The sequence below is a fragment of the Phoca vitulina genome, unplaced genomic scaffold (assembly GCF_004348235.1).
Source record: "Phoca vitulina isolate PV1807 unplaced genomic scaffold, GSC_HSeal_1.0 scaffold18, whole genome shotgun sequence".
Classification (NCBI taxonomy): Eukaryota; Metazoa; Chordata; class Mammalia; order Carnivora; family Phocidae; genus Phoca; species Phoca vitulina.
Window position 1 is genome coordinate 13,114,228 of NW_022589721.1, and position 15,541 is coordinate 13,129,768.

The window sequence follows — 15,541 nt, forward strand, 5'->3', positions numbered from 1 at the left end:
CACATCAGGCTCCCTGCTCAGCAGGGAGTCTGCTTCTCCCTCTGACCCTCCTCCCTCTCATGCTCTCTGTCTCTCATTCTCTCTCTCGCAAATAAATAAAATCTTAAAAAAAAAAAAATTAAATACCACACAGCATGTAGCATCTAGAAACCTCCATTAAACACTCATAAAGAATGAGAGTAAAAATGACAAATAATGTTTAAATATTATTATGAAAATAGTTTTGACCTCAGAGACCCTCTATAAAAGTGTTAGGGATTCTCCCACTTTACGAACCACTATTCCAGAATGACAATTAAGAAAGTGAATGAAAATTATAGATAGTGAAGCACACTCTGAAGAAAAAAACAGAGGCATGAAAGGGAGGTAACCTTAACGTGTATGACCCAGGAAAGGCCCCTCCCTGAGACAACACATGAGCAGAGAAGTGAAGACCAAGCAGTTAGCTTGGGTGAAGAGAATACTTGCCAGCTATGGAGTTCAAATTAAAATGCTAATATTAACTTTTCATGAAGTACACAAGTCATACTTTAGCAGAACAAAAAGGCCTAGAGATGGATGAACGCTAGGATGGGAGCAGTAGACTTTCATGTTTTTACCAAAAGTACTGGCATATAAATAATAAACCCAATCTACTCACAGAAATAGTTATGTCTTAAGATACCATTACATTAATTCAAGATGAGCAATTTCATATAATTTTTGTTGATGAATTATGAAATACAATGTATTAACAAAATCCTTTCAGGAAGTATTACAATGATTTTTAATCAGCAATATTTCTAATACTAGTGTCAGAGCCAATCTTCACCTGGTAAAATAAGGGCTATGAAGCTACCACACAAAATTCCTCTATTAAAGCAACTCTTAATAAAGTTCAGGGTTAAAAAGTAAACTATTTAAGAAATATATCTGGAATTTTTAGGCCTTGCAATATGCCAATTTGAAGTACTGAATCCCCTCTACTCCTGCAGACATATAAAAATGTTGACTATACTGCATTTCTAAAAAGTTTAACCAGGGCGCCTGGGTGGCTCAGTTGGTTAAGCGACTGCCTTCGGCTCAGGTCATGATCCTGGAGTCCCTGGATCGAGTCCCGCATCAGGCTCCCTGCTCGGCAGGGAGTCTGCTTCTCCCTCTGACCCTCGCCCCTCTCATGTGCTCTCTCTCATTCTCTCTCTCTCAAATAAATAAATAAAATCTTTAAAAAAAAAAAAAAAAGTTTAACCAATCAAGCAAGACAAGGAATCCGATAACCAGAGCATTAACCCTGTGAGTTAACGCAGCAGTACCCACAGGTACAACAGACATAGATATAATACCCAAGAGCTAGGAGCTAGATTGCAATCCATTCTCTGTGCTGGATCAAAAGATGGTATCCTGGACTTCTGAGTCAGGAAAGTGGAAACTGAGACCTTTCCAAAAAGTTAGAACCCCATGAAAAGTGTTGGTGGAAAGGTAGAAGACAGTAATTGCAGCATCTTCTAGTTAAGTATAAACTTACTACATGACCCAAATTCCTATTCCTAGGAATTCACCAGGAGAAATGAAAATGTACCCACACAAAGATATATCCACAACTGCTCATAACAGCATTATTCATAGTAGCTAAAAACTGAAAGCAACCCAAAGGCCACCAAAGTTAGATAAACAAATTGTAGTATATCCATTCTATGTACTACTACTCAGCAATAAAAAGGAACGAAATATCAGTACAACAGAGAGGAATCTTGAAAACATTATACTAACTGAAAGAAGTCAAATGAAATGCTATGTACTGTGTGATTTCATTTATATAAAATTCTAGAAAAGGCAAAACAAACCCCCTAAGTAGTTGCCTGGGGCCCAGGTGAGGGGGAGGATACTGATGGCAGATCGGCACACTCTGTAGGGTGAAGCAACTATTTTACACCTTGATGTGGTGGCAACTGTACAGTTGTTTACAACTACACCATATTATACATTTAAAATAGGTGGATTTTATTCTGTATAAATAATACCTTAACTTTAAAAACCTGTACATGTTTTTTAAAATCTGAAGAAACAATTCATATATGTACTCACTACCAATTTTTCTCAATTCAGAGTTCAAAGATCCCCTGAAATGCTTATAAGGAACCAGGTAAAAAACCACTGCTACATCCCTGCATTACATATAACATATGTTTTGTATAACTATATATAAACTCAAATTTATAATAACTCACATTTATAATAAGCCCAGGCAATCAAGAATAAATTAAACTATACTGTTTTAGAAGCCAAAAAAGTATAACATTTAGAATTTTGCCATTATTTTAAAGTATTTTGGAATTTAATGGGATTAACTAGGTATTTTACCGATAATTTCTATATACTTAAAGGCATTTTCCTGGAAGAAAGGTCTGTGGCATTCGTCAGATTCCCAAAGAGCCACAACACACAAAGGGTTAGAGTTTTAAAAATTAATAGTAATAAAACTTTATTATATACATGCAGTTATGCTTTTATGTTTGCATGAACAAGAATGGTGTGGAAGGATATATCTTTTATGAATCTTTGTTATTATTTAGTTATAATAAGCATGTATTTGTTTTCAATTCAAAAAACATCAAATGTTAAGGAAAAGTTAACAGAAAAGATTTTAAAATCCAGCAATTACAGCAATTTACTGCATGAAGTTTCACCAAAAAAAACCCCACTAATTTCTTTTCGACAACGCTACTGAGTTGACAGAATGATGTGGATATATCTTGATTTTAGCATGTTCTTTTAGGTATGTAAAAAGGGGGGGTGAATAAGTGGGCTTTGAAAGGAGAAGAAAATGAAAAAATACAACTATAAGCCTGAGCACCTGCTGACTTTAAATTCTAGTCTCCGGTTGATAGGGTCACTCTTCACGTCTATTCACAGATGTCACTGCACTCACATACACAAACGACTGGACAATATGCGTATGTACACACCACCGGGGTCAAAGAGGTAACTTCTGGATACACAGACTGGTTTTCAACAAGCAGAGAGATCTGTTTAAGAGAAGCCTAACATAAGCCAATTATAAATCAGCAAAAATATCAATTCAAACTTTGAGCAAACTAACAGCAATAAATCTTCACCAAGAAAAGCAGCAGGTTTTCCACTGTCCCTGTGTAAGACATAAAAAGGATCTGTTGAAAGCCCAGTTAAAATTAGGGACATAAGTAGTTTTAAATTGTGGAACTACACCACCATTTTTAACCTTCCTGTATAAAGCCAAGTTCACAGGGAATGTTCAGAGGTTGCAACCTGTATTGTGCACCTAGAATAAGAAAACACTAAATCCACTTGTTCATCTTTTTTAAACAGTTCACAGATAAAAGAAATGCTGAAAGTATTTAAATGTTTTACCACTAGAGCCAAGAATAAAAAAGTAAATCTGGTGGTATTTAATAATCACAATAGTATTTTATATATGGCTCTATTAAATATTATTAGACTCTGGTTATAGGAAGATGCTATTAGCGAAAATAGGTATGCAAATAGTTTATAACAGGGCTTCTCAGACTATCCATGGTGAAGAACTTATTTTCTTCCAATCCCTCACAGACCAATACTATAGTAAAAAAATAAAACTTACAGGAAGAGTGACTTTAAAAAAGAGAAAATACAAGGCCAGAGATCACACTCTTGGCTATCACAGCAATATCATACTGCTATAAAAGTTTCTAAACACTCAATCTCAATCCTGTGCTTATCTCATACAGTGAACAGTTCACAAACCATACCCATACTTTAGGTAGCAGTGGTTTATGGAAGCAGGTAGACCATTCTTTCCTAAGTCCAAAAGTTGAACTTTAGAATCAAACACTTCTTAATTTATGTCACTGATATGAAGTCTTTCAAAATACAACAATATTTCAATAGACGTGAACTCCAAACTGTGTGGCTATCAAGCCCATAGTTCCTCTACTACCCCATGCTGCTTCTATAGGAGAGGACAGGCATACTCCTTAGATGGGGTCAAACCACTATTCCCTTAGCTCTGATTCCAATCTGAACACTGTATTTTTAAGAGGGGTAAAAACAAACTTATTTCAGCAGCAGGAGGCCACTTTAAATCACAAGCTCTGTAAGACAGAGGTAAGAAAGTAAATTATCCAGTGAGTGAGCCCAGCTGAAGCTCCAACATTCAAATGCTGATTTGCTGTCTTCCATTTGTTATACATAGTAACTCTAGAACTAACATTTATTTCTTTCTGAAAAAAATAATGTTCAAGTGAGCAAGAAAGCTTTAGTAAAAGCTTAAAAATTAATTCTTATGATTGTATACACAAATGTGAACCTCTAGTCTGTACAAACAGAAAAATCACATGGCATAGTTGAGAGGCTGGAGCACTAGAATCCAAAATAAAGTTTGCCAGTTCTGTGGCCTTAGACAAGGTATCCTATCTATCCTAGCCTCACCTACCTCCTGTGGGGATAAGTCAGTCAGTGCCTATCTCACAGCACTGTTGCAAGGATTAAAAAATTATCCACCCAAAGTACCTAGCACACAGTGCCTAGTAAATTCTCAGTAACATATTAGCTATACTCTAATAAACATTTCACCTAATCCATTCACTCATCCGTCCACCTATCCAACAAATATTTAGTAACTAGAATATGCCAGTTATATTCATGGCATTGACCCTTGCCTCCCCAGAATGTTCAGTTTATTCCTCAGAGAATTTTTTTCAGTCTAATAAGATATAAATATAACTTATTAAAAATCAACTACCTGACAACAAACTTCCAGTTTTGTTAAGACTTATCAGTCATGTTGATCTAGAGCTCTCTCTTATGACAACCAATACCACAGGGTTTCAAAATAAGATTTTTTTTTTTTTTTATAGATTTTATTTATTTATTTGACAGAGAGACACAGTGAGAGAGGGAACACAAGCAGTGGGAGTGAGAGAGGGAGAAGCAGGCTTCCTGCGGAGCATGGAGCCCGATGTGGGGCTCGATCCCAGGACCCTGGGATCATGACCTGAACCGAAGGCAGACGCTTAACGACTGAGCCACCCAGGCGCCCTCAAAATAAGATTTTTTAAATCTGCATCAAAAAGCCAAAGTTGAGAGTAAATGGTCTTTATTCAAAACAGCAGTGTATACGTGTGTTTATGTATGTATGCAGATTCCCTTAAAAACATCAATAATCTTGCTAAAAATAAAAACTAGATCCACTCCAAGAGATTCTTAGAAGTCTGAAATAAAACGGCAAAGACCAACTGCACCAGTTGCTGGCCACTTGGAGAAGAGGTCAGGCAGGATGCATGATTCCTAGACTGGCTTTATTCCAGTTTTGTAGATTCTGGGAGGTAAGGTCTACAGCCTGAATTTCTCACATCAATCACCGTCAAAGAACAGCTATTACCATAGAAGAATTTTAGTCTCAAAGAAACTGTAATGCCACAGAATCTCCCCTTAGCATATTCTGTAAAGTCAATAACTAGACTTTCATTTAATTCTGGCTTCTTTCACTGACTGATCTGTGAATTTGGCAGTTTTCTTATTTGGTTAAGCCTAGATCATTTTTTTCTAACACTGAACAAAGAAGGTAGTTACTGCCAAAATGTAAATTCAAAAAGCAGAAAGCAGCATTAGTCTTGAATTTAACACATTTTATGGCTCAAGTGGGATAGGGGTTCCATTTCATAACGGGCTGAGTCAAATAATAAATAGGATTTAAATCACTGCTGTTCAGTTTTGATGTGAAAGAAATTTAAGTAACTTCAATAGCAAAAAAAAAAAAAAAAAAAGATATTTTGCTCCTGACACATATGGGATTAGTTGCAATGCTCCAAAACACTTAATCAATATCACCTCTATAATATTTCAGTTGAAAGAGCATACTTCATTATTATTCTCTTGGATCTAATGCTCATCAATGGTCCACAATTTTAAAGTTAAATCAACTAATAATTGTTGCCAAAAGGGGGAAAAGGGAAATTCAACAGAATATAGCACTGCTATCCTCAAAAAATTAGTCATGAGATAGTTCAATCATGCAATCAAACATACAAATGTATAATCACAATTAAAGGTTAAGTGATGAGGATGTTTTATTTTGAATATTAAGTTTTTACTTTACCAACTCAATATACATAACCAATCTGCAAATTTTCCCACATGTAGCTGGAAAGTAATTTTTCCAAAGTAAAATGAGTGTTAAAAAAGCTCTGCTGGAACAAAATTCACTTCCCCTCTCATATATAACAAATCAAAAAATTTCAAAACTGTTAGGAGCTATCTACTCCTAACATGTTTTAAGTTTGTTATATTGAGGAGCATAGACCACTGCTTAATTAGAAGGCTTTTAGGTGATTTGTGGGCAGTTCAATTATAGTTTGTTTCTGCTTCCTTAACAGGAGGCAGTGCTTGCTAAAATAAGTCCAGAAGGAAACATTAAAAAGAGTAACTGTGACTGCCTCTGGGAAGAGGGTGGCTGAAAACAGAGATGAAAAGTGAGAGCTTCTTTTCACTACATACTCTTTTTTGCTTTTTGATTTATGTACTAAGTGTACCCAAAAGGCTGTTTAATTAATAGGGTTAACATATTAAAAAGACTTCAGCTTTTAAAAAGCACACCACAGTAATACCAGAACAAGGTGATTATTCACCTTTCTCAAGAGGTCCCTCACAACCGAATTGAAGATTATGCATTTCTGCACAAAATGAAAAACAGGGGTTTTCTTCTATTCAAAGGAAAATATTTTGGTTTTAATTGTTTTAAAGGCTATCCGTAAACCAAACTTGAAAATAGTTATCTACAAGCCCTCATTTGGAGGCTAAAAACAGAAGGTAAAGAAGATCTTAATAGTCAGGCTATCAAGTTTGATTTGATTTTGTGTAAGGGGGTTTTCCAAAAGGTTTTTGCATTCTAGGACTACAGCTGTCCTTTAAAATAATTATTTTCTCAGCAGCATTATGTGTGATGGCCAAGTACAAAATATAATCTGTAAGACCAGTCACATGAGACTTTTGCAATAATTCAGAAAGGAGAGTGAGAAATGAATAGTGCAGACAACACAGTTATAGACTCACAAACTATGTAAATGGATCCTAAGAGAATCCAAAGAAAACCCTACAGAGCAATCAGAGATGATACCAGAAGCCTGGGTGACTTGGGCAGATGCGGTATCACCAACAGAGGACAGGAAATATTTTACTGACTTATCATTGTAACAAGTATGTTAGCATACTAACAGGCACAGGTAATTTTAAAAATAAAGACTAAGATTTTTAAAAATCATAACTCCTTAGGCAATGGTGCCAAGAAGCAGCACTCCAATATTCTGCACATGGGAAAATAAACTGTATTATACAACTATACTGGAGAGCAATTTGGCAACATGCTTAAAATCATGCATAACCTTTAAGCCATTAACTTCAACTATAGGTATTTTTTTTTTTAAGATTTTATTTTATTTATTTGACAGAGAGAGACAGCGAGAGAGGGAACACAAGCAGGGGGAGTGGGAGAGGGAGAAGCAGGCTTCCCACCGAGCAGGGAGCCCGATGCGGGGCTCGATCCCAGGGCCGTGGAATCATGACCTGAGCCGAAGGCAGACGCTCAACGACTGAGCCACCCAGGCGCCCCTAACTATAGGTATTTATTAAAGCACAGGAAAAACACTAGAAAAGTAAACCCCAAAATCTTAATGGTGCTACCCACCCTCACGTTATGAGCTTATAAACCGAGTAATTTTCTTTCTGGTTGGGGTGTGTGTGTGTGTGTGTGTGTGTGTGAGAGAGAGAGAGAGAGAGAGAGAGAAAGAGAGAGAGATTTCTCCAAACTTCTCTTACAATGAATACATATGGGTTTTGTTTTAAAAAATCGTATTCTGGCACATTACTATTGTCCCATAAATAAACAAACACTGGCTACTTACATCAAATGAAACTAGCTGGGGACAGAGATAGAGGTATAGAAGGTACTAAGGAAAAGAATTCATATTAATCATCAGGATACAATGACTATCTGTGGTGTTTAGGTACTATTTGGAGTAAAACTAAAACCTTAAAATATTATGCCAAAATACAGCTGACGAATTCAGACTCAAACAGTAAAAAAGTTTTATATTTTGACTAAGTTAATATTAAGTTACCACTCTTTTGCTGAATCAATTTTTTCTACTCTATTTTTGGGCTTGGTGCCAACATTAACAAAAATACAGGGTACTACTCTTGCATACACTAGTGTCCATTTCAGCTCTTTCAGTTTTAATAAGTACAGTGTGTCACCATATAGATGGAGATGTGCATTACACTGTACTTTTTGCTATTAAATCTAATCTTTACAAGATAAAGCCATTTTAGGGGCGCCTGGGTGGCTCAGATGGTTAAGCGTCTGCCTTCGGCTCAGGTCATGATCCCGGGGTCCTGGGATCGAGCCCCGCATCGGGCTCCCTGCTCCTTGGGAGCCTGCTTCTCCCTCTGCCTCTCTCTCTCTCTCTCTCTGTCTCTAATGAATAAATAAATAAAATCTTTAAAAAAAAAAAAAAAAAAAAAGATAAAGCCATTTTACAGAATCATCTTCTACAAATAGTTTATGGGAAAAAATAAAGCTATTTTCTCTTTAAGTATATTTTCTCATACACTGCCAAAGGAAATAATATCCAAGTACCACAATTTAAGTATTTTACAAAAGAAAAACTATGAACTAATCTCCAAGAGAAAAGCATATGCAACCAAGCTTTCGTGTAAGTGCTGAAATTAGAAGCTTTCATCTAAGAAACTAGGGTAGACGTGGGTAAAGTACAAGTGAGAATATCTGACTACAAAATAAGACCTGGTAAAGACCCTCGCCAAAGGCTAATGCTCTGTAGAGGCTTGTCAAAGCTAAGGCTGAGCTAAAAGTCCAGAAAAATGCTAGGAAGACTTAAAATCCCTGGTGTTGCTCAGCAAAGCTCTTGAAATCTCGGATATTAAGCTGAAGATCAGAATTTATAATTATATAGTAGCTAGTTGAAGCCAAAGGTGACAAGAAAACAAAAGAAAAGAAACCAGTGAATACTGTGCACCCACACCTTTTAATATCAAAATAGGCATTTGAAGAGTACATATGCCATTTCATCTGGGCCAAATATGCTACAACTGAAGTTAAAATTTTTCATTATCTTCCATTTACTTGGTAAAGCATTGAGTTTGGAATCCCACTGTAACTATTAAAATCAATACCAACTACTAAATCTGTTACTACATAATTAAACATCAATAAAAATAGTATTTATTAAGCTTCTATTCATTACAGCAGGAAGGCCATGCATTATCCTCATATTAAAGAAGAAACTAAGGCCCAGAGATGCTAGCTGATTTATTAAATCATCTCCCCCATGAGAAATACCATGTATGCTAGGCTCCTTAAATTAGCCCAAGATAGTTACAAGAAACAACACTAATACAGTTTGTCATCACTGATGTATATACCATAAACACAGGAAGCACTATCAGAAAGCTTTCTCAAAAAGGCAATGGATTCCAATAAGCCCTCTGATCTTAAGGGAAAGGAACAAAGTCCAGGATGTCTCCAGGATTATATGAATCTTAAAAACATCCTGAGAAGTCAGACAGACTTAGATTTGCCTACCCTAAGGCAAGTAAACTACCTTACTAAGGAATACCTACCAGTACTCCTCAATTCTCTTTAGCTTACCTCCTATTTTCTGCAATGTTGATTCCCCAATATCTTACATCTGTGTGACCCATTGGCTAAAAGCTGTCTTTTTCCAAATGAGAAAATTTACTAAATTGACTTCTATTAGCTACAAATCTTCTCCTCAAATATGACAGATTATTAAATATAAAGATTCTGATATATTCGCTTTCTTGTACATTTTGAAGTTCTAAGTCTGTAAGAGACCTAAGTTTTGGAAAATACACTTCCTGATGCTTGAGCAAGAAACACTGGATTAATTCTTTTGTGAACACTATTTCTATTTCCCCTTATGCCGACATTCATCAAGTCACATAATCTATATGTATATGAGCTTCCTCATTTGTAAAATGGGGATAATAATGGTTCCCAAATCAGAGCTGTTACATGGCTTCAAAGCTATAATACATATAAAGTACTCTGAATAGTACCTGGCACATAGTAAGAACTAACATCTATTGAGTCCTTACAATGGATGAAGCAGTTGTAATAATGGAAAGCAAAATGCATCAAAGATGGCAATTTGTGATTTGAGTCCAAACTCTAGAATAAATTCACTTTACACCCTTGAAAAGCCACTCAGCTTCTATGAGTGACTGAATCATACATATAATCCAGTTAATACTGGTTCTATCAGCTCCTGGAGTTCCTAGGATATAATAATGTATGTCAAATGTTTTTATCTACTATAAAAAGCTGTTACTTACAATTAGTAACATCTTACTTGCTAAAGCAAAAATATAACTAAGTGATCAAAATGTCAGACTGCATACTCAATTTAATCCTCATGCAGCATGTACTTAGCCTCATGTTAAAAATAATGCTAACAAGACTGCTTATCTGGTTTACCATCCATAGCAAATAAAAAGCTGGAAATAAAAGGGGTAAGACATGTAAGTTTAACAACAAAAACAGTGAGAAAAAAAGACAGCCAACTAGAAAGACAAATTATGCAAGGCACCTCAAAGACAGGGGACATTATAGAAATAAACAGATGTAAATACCCAAAGGGATTCTCGAGGACTACTGTCCAGTATGGGGCAACAAATTATGTTCTTAAAGATAATACTAAGTCATCAAAACATGGCTAAGCTGTGTTCAATATTCTCTGACTAAAGAGGCAGAAATTTATGTAATACACTTCAGAAAGATTTACAATTAAAATGGCTAAAATGTAAAAATTTTGGTGCTTGAAAGAATTTCAAGTTATCTGACTGAAATATCCACACATGTGAACCAACTTACTCTTTACTGAAGTCAGAAAACTGAAAGGAGGAACCAAGACCCACACAATTTTTTTGTTGTTAAAACATTTAAAGGCCAAATTGTATTCTACTTGAGACTTGAATTTTAGACTAGGGTTTCCATTTCATAGTTTAACAAGCTACTATCTAGTCTAACAAGCTACTAACTTCATGCAGTGTCACACACACACACAATACACGGTGATATATGTCATTAGGCCTAGTATAAGCCCTTTACAAATGTGAATTATTCCTTTCAGTTCACAAAGCACTTCCACCATTTTCTCATCAGCTTTGAAGAACCACAGGTATGTAAGGCAGATAACATCTACCCTTAGAACTGTTGTGAGGATCAGACATAATCTAACCAAACTTTCCTTCACAGGGTCTTGTAAATAGCAGGTGCTCAATTAACATTAGTGACTTTTCTTACAGATAAGACACTGATGCTTTAAATAAAGGAAGAAATATGAGCGAGTTTACAAAGCTCACTGGTCTCCCAGCCTCACTCGTGTTTCTCACCAACACACCATTTCTACAAAGCATTTACTGACCCAGTTTCCTCATGATTCATTTTCAAGAAAATTTCTTGTACCCAGAACTGTATTAATTCATTCACAGTATCTGCGTGCTTTCTATGTGTCAGTCACTGTTAATATTGCAGTGAACAAACCTGACACTGATCCTGCTCTTGGGAAGTTGCTATTTTAGTGAGAGAAGACAAGCAACAAATAAGAGAATTTCGACAGTAACAAGGGCCTGACTGGGTGATAAAAGGGTCAATGAACTAATGGGGCCACTTAAGAGCAGTTGGAAAGTACCTGTGAGGAAACATCTGAATGATACTACCTAAATGACAAAGTAGATGGAACTCTGACCTTTTCACTTATTAATAACATACTCTGCCTTACATCCAATAAAGGAGGAATGAGGCAGCTAACAATTCTAAACAAAATAACTTTTTACATAAAGGGAAAAACAAAATTTTAAAGGAATAAATTTTGATGGTAATCAGTTTTAAGCACTGGAACTATGAAAGACACAAGTATTTTACAATTTGGGGCACCTGGATGGCACAGTCGGTTAAGCATCGAACTCTTGGTTTTGGCTCAGGTCGTGATCTCAGGATCAAGATCAAGCCCTGTGTCTGGCTCCAGTCTCAGAGCTCAGGACAGAGTCTGTCCCTCATCCTCCCCCTTGGGCCCTTCCCCCCACGCATGCTCACTCGCACACTCTCTCTCTCTCTCTCTCTAAATAAATAAAATCTCTTAAAAATTTTTACAATTTTGTCTTCAAATTATCATCTCAAAAAAAAAAAAAACAAATTATCATCTCAGTGAGAAAAGAAAAACAGTAAACCATTAATGAACAGTCTATGATAATGTGCCAAGATGAGCGATACAAGCTGTCATCATTAAAAGTTCAGATAAAGGAAGAAATCAATGTGGACCAGAACAATACTTCTCAAATATTAATATGCTATAAACCACCTGATACAGTAGATCAAGACGAGGGGGGGGGGGGGGGGCTAAGATTCTGAGATACTATATTTCTGCGTTTCTAACAAGGTACCAGGTGAGGCCAATTCCACTTGTCTCGCTGATCCATGGAAAGATTCAGACAGGTTTGGGGGAACGATGTAGGTTTTACATGAAAAGTTCTACAGGAAAGATTAGTTTGATCTTTTCTAGGAACAATGAGATCATTTGACTGCAATGAAGAGCCACTCCTCCATTCCAAGAGGATGCACTGAGCACCGACTCTGTGCAGGGTACAGTAAAAATCTCATTGACAAGTCTAATGGAATGGACAATTAAAAGATTCTTGAGAGATACCATTTCACACAAGAAAAACAAACCATCTAATTGTCCATTAACGGTCAGATGAGGACAATTATGTCATATTCATACAATGAGGTGCTCTATAGTAATGAAAAGGAATGAATTATAGCCACAGTCTAGAATGGACTAATCTCAAAAACAATGTGAGATATGCATATATGACTCAAGACGTAGGAGAACATGTACTACGATTTAATTCACATTTCATTCATATAATTGATATAAACAGGCAAAACTGAACAAATTGTTTAGAAATACTCTGTATGGTGAAGCTTTAAGAAAACCCAATCCCTGAAACAAAGCTCACAATAGTGATTATAGGGTGGGGATTAGGGATGAGAGGAAAGGATGAAATAGGGGAAGAGGCTTCAAAGATATTCACAATGTTCTATTTCTCAGGTTGAATGGCAGGTAGCTGGATGTTTATTTTGTGATTATTTAAATTATGTATCATAGATACTTTTTTGCATGTGTGATATATTTTGATATTTTTTATAGTTCTTTGCAAATGCTATCAATGATTTTTCTAAAAACTAAATCAGGGAATTATTGGTGATGGAGATTCTAACAACAGTGAGTTGAAGGAAGAATGGAAAACTACAAACATAGATAATTCTTTAACCACTGACTTCAAGAGGAAAAAAGTGGAAACTAAGAATGGAACTAAGTGAAAAAGAGAACTGAACATTGTAATATGGGAAAGTCCTGACAATGTTGACATGTTAAGGGGAAAGTAATATTAAAGATACAGAAGATGTGATGAAACAGAACCAAAGGTAGGAAAGGAAAGGTTCGATACAAGAAGAAAAACAGGTCTTGACCACTAACAAGATGCCAGGAACAAATGTGATCAAACATGAGACTAACCAAATAGTCCTGTGTTGCTGGAACGTACACTTCCTATGAGGCTTGGAAATAGTAGGAAATTAACCTGAACACAAAAGCAAGGACATCTTGGTAGGCCTTGAATTCACTGCAACATCACTGTAAACATTTAAGGAAGGCAGTTAACAAGATCTAAACTTTCACATTAAGTGAATGTTTTAATTAAATTATGAAGGATGGACTGAACAGGGCTAAGAGAACAATTCAAGATACCAATAGAATAATCTATAAAAGATATCAGGACATGTACTAGGAGCAGTATAAAAATGAGGGGCGCCTGGGTGAATCAGTCGTTAAGGGTCCAACTCTTGATTTCGGCTCAGGTCATGATCTCAGGGTCGTGGGATCAAGTCCCATGGCCGGCTTGCACTCAGTGGGGAGTCTGCTTCTCTCCCTCTCCCTCTGACCTCCCCCCCACCCCGCTCGTGTCTCCCCCTCTTAAAATAAATAAATCTTAAAAAAAATAAAATGAAATCTTTTATTCATTCATTTATTCTACCTATATCAGTTAAAAGGTCTCTATTGGAACATAACATGTGAAAAAGCAAAGTTCTCCAGTAGCTTATGTTCTGGTGGGAGAGTCAAACAAGAAAACAAACAAGACAGTTACAGACAGTGGAAAATGCTATGAAACAGAGTGGTGTGATGGAGGATGATGGGGAGGGAGCGACATTCAACAGGGCTGGGAGGCAAGGCCTGTCTTGAAATGGGGGAATTTAAGCCAAGGACCTAAAGAATCAAAAGAAGCCACTAAATACTTGAGTATTTCAGGAAGAGAAAACAACTAAAATGTCACTGTGAATGGAGCCCAGAATAAAGTAGGAGGTGAGTTTGGAGAAAGAGACAGGAGTAGCAGGACCCTGAAGAATGTGGTAAGAAGTCTGTATTTTATTGCAAGTGGATATGATTGATGGCATAGAGATAGATGAGAAGCAGATGAATTTGATGTATTTTGGAGGTGGAACCAACAGGATTTGCTGAGGAGGGGGGAAAAAGAACAAATGTAGGTTAATGCCTAGGTTTTCTGACTTGTTCAAATGGTTAGATGGTAGTTCCATTTACTAAGACGGGAGAGACTGAGGTAAGACCAAGGATGGGGAGAGAGGAAGGAAGGGGAGATGACAGTAATCTTATTTTGGACAAGTTAAATTTGAGATGCCTATAAGATATCCAAAAAGCGATGTCAGGCGGGCAGTAGGATATTTAAGAGTGGCATGCAAAAACCACGTCTGGCAAGAAATATAAATCTAAAGCTTTTCAGAATATAAATAATATTTAAGTCGAGGAAAGGAACTTAAGGAGGGTCTACTACTGTAACTTTTGTAACACAAATAATAACACTGAAGCAACTAAGATTAAATGGTAACTTACTATGTCTGACACTGTTCTAGTTATTGACACATTTCAGCCTATTTTAATCCTCAAAACAACTAAAATGAGGAAAATAACTATAAAGAGATTAACTTAACCAAAGTCATTCAGCTAATTTTAGAGATAGGACTCAAACCCAAGCAGTCTGGCTCCATGAGCGTGCTTTTACCTACTCTCGATACACTATGTCAAGCAGAGACCTGACAGAAGGATGCCTAAACCCAAGTCCTGAGGCACTCCCAACATTCACAGATGGGGAAAGGAGAAGACAACATAAGAGATGTTTATGCCCGCTACATAGTTTCAGATAAACGCTGAACCACAGGTTCAGAAGTGGCTACAAAGTAAATCTCCACTTGGGAAGTTACAGATGTCAGGTCCCAGCAGAGAATCAATGAAGTTTACCTTACCTTCCCAAAAGCCCTAGATTCCTAGATCCTTCACTACACCTCCTTCACCTATTTGTCTTCCTAAAGAGTCTTTCTCCAAATCCAGGCATCTCAAAACAAGACCCCAAGAATCTGTCACACACACCCGTAGCCTCT

General features: G+C 36.5%; 1 protein-coding gene across 2 annotated transcripts in view; it reads right to left on the reverse strand.

Annotated features, from left to right (window-relative positions):
- The window catches only part of EIF3H (eukaryotic translation initiation factor 3 subunit H), a 94,001-nt gene that overhangs the window by 77,968 nt on the left and 492 nt on the right, over nt 1-15,541 (reverse strand). The gene's annotated exons all lie outside the window — the stretch shown is intronic.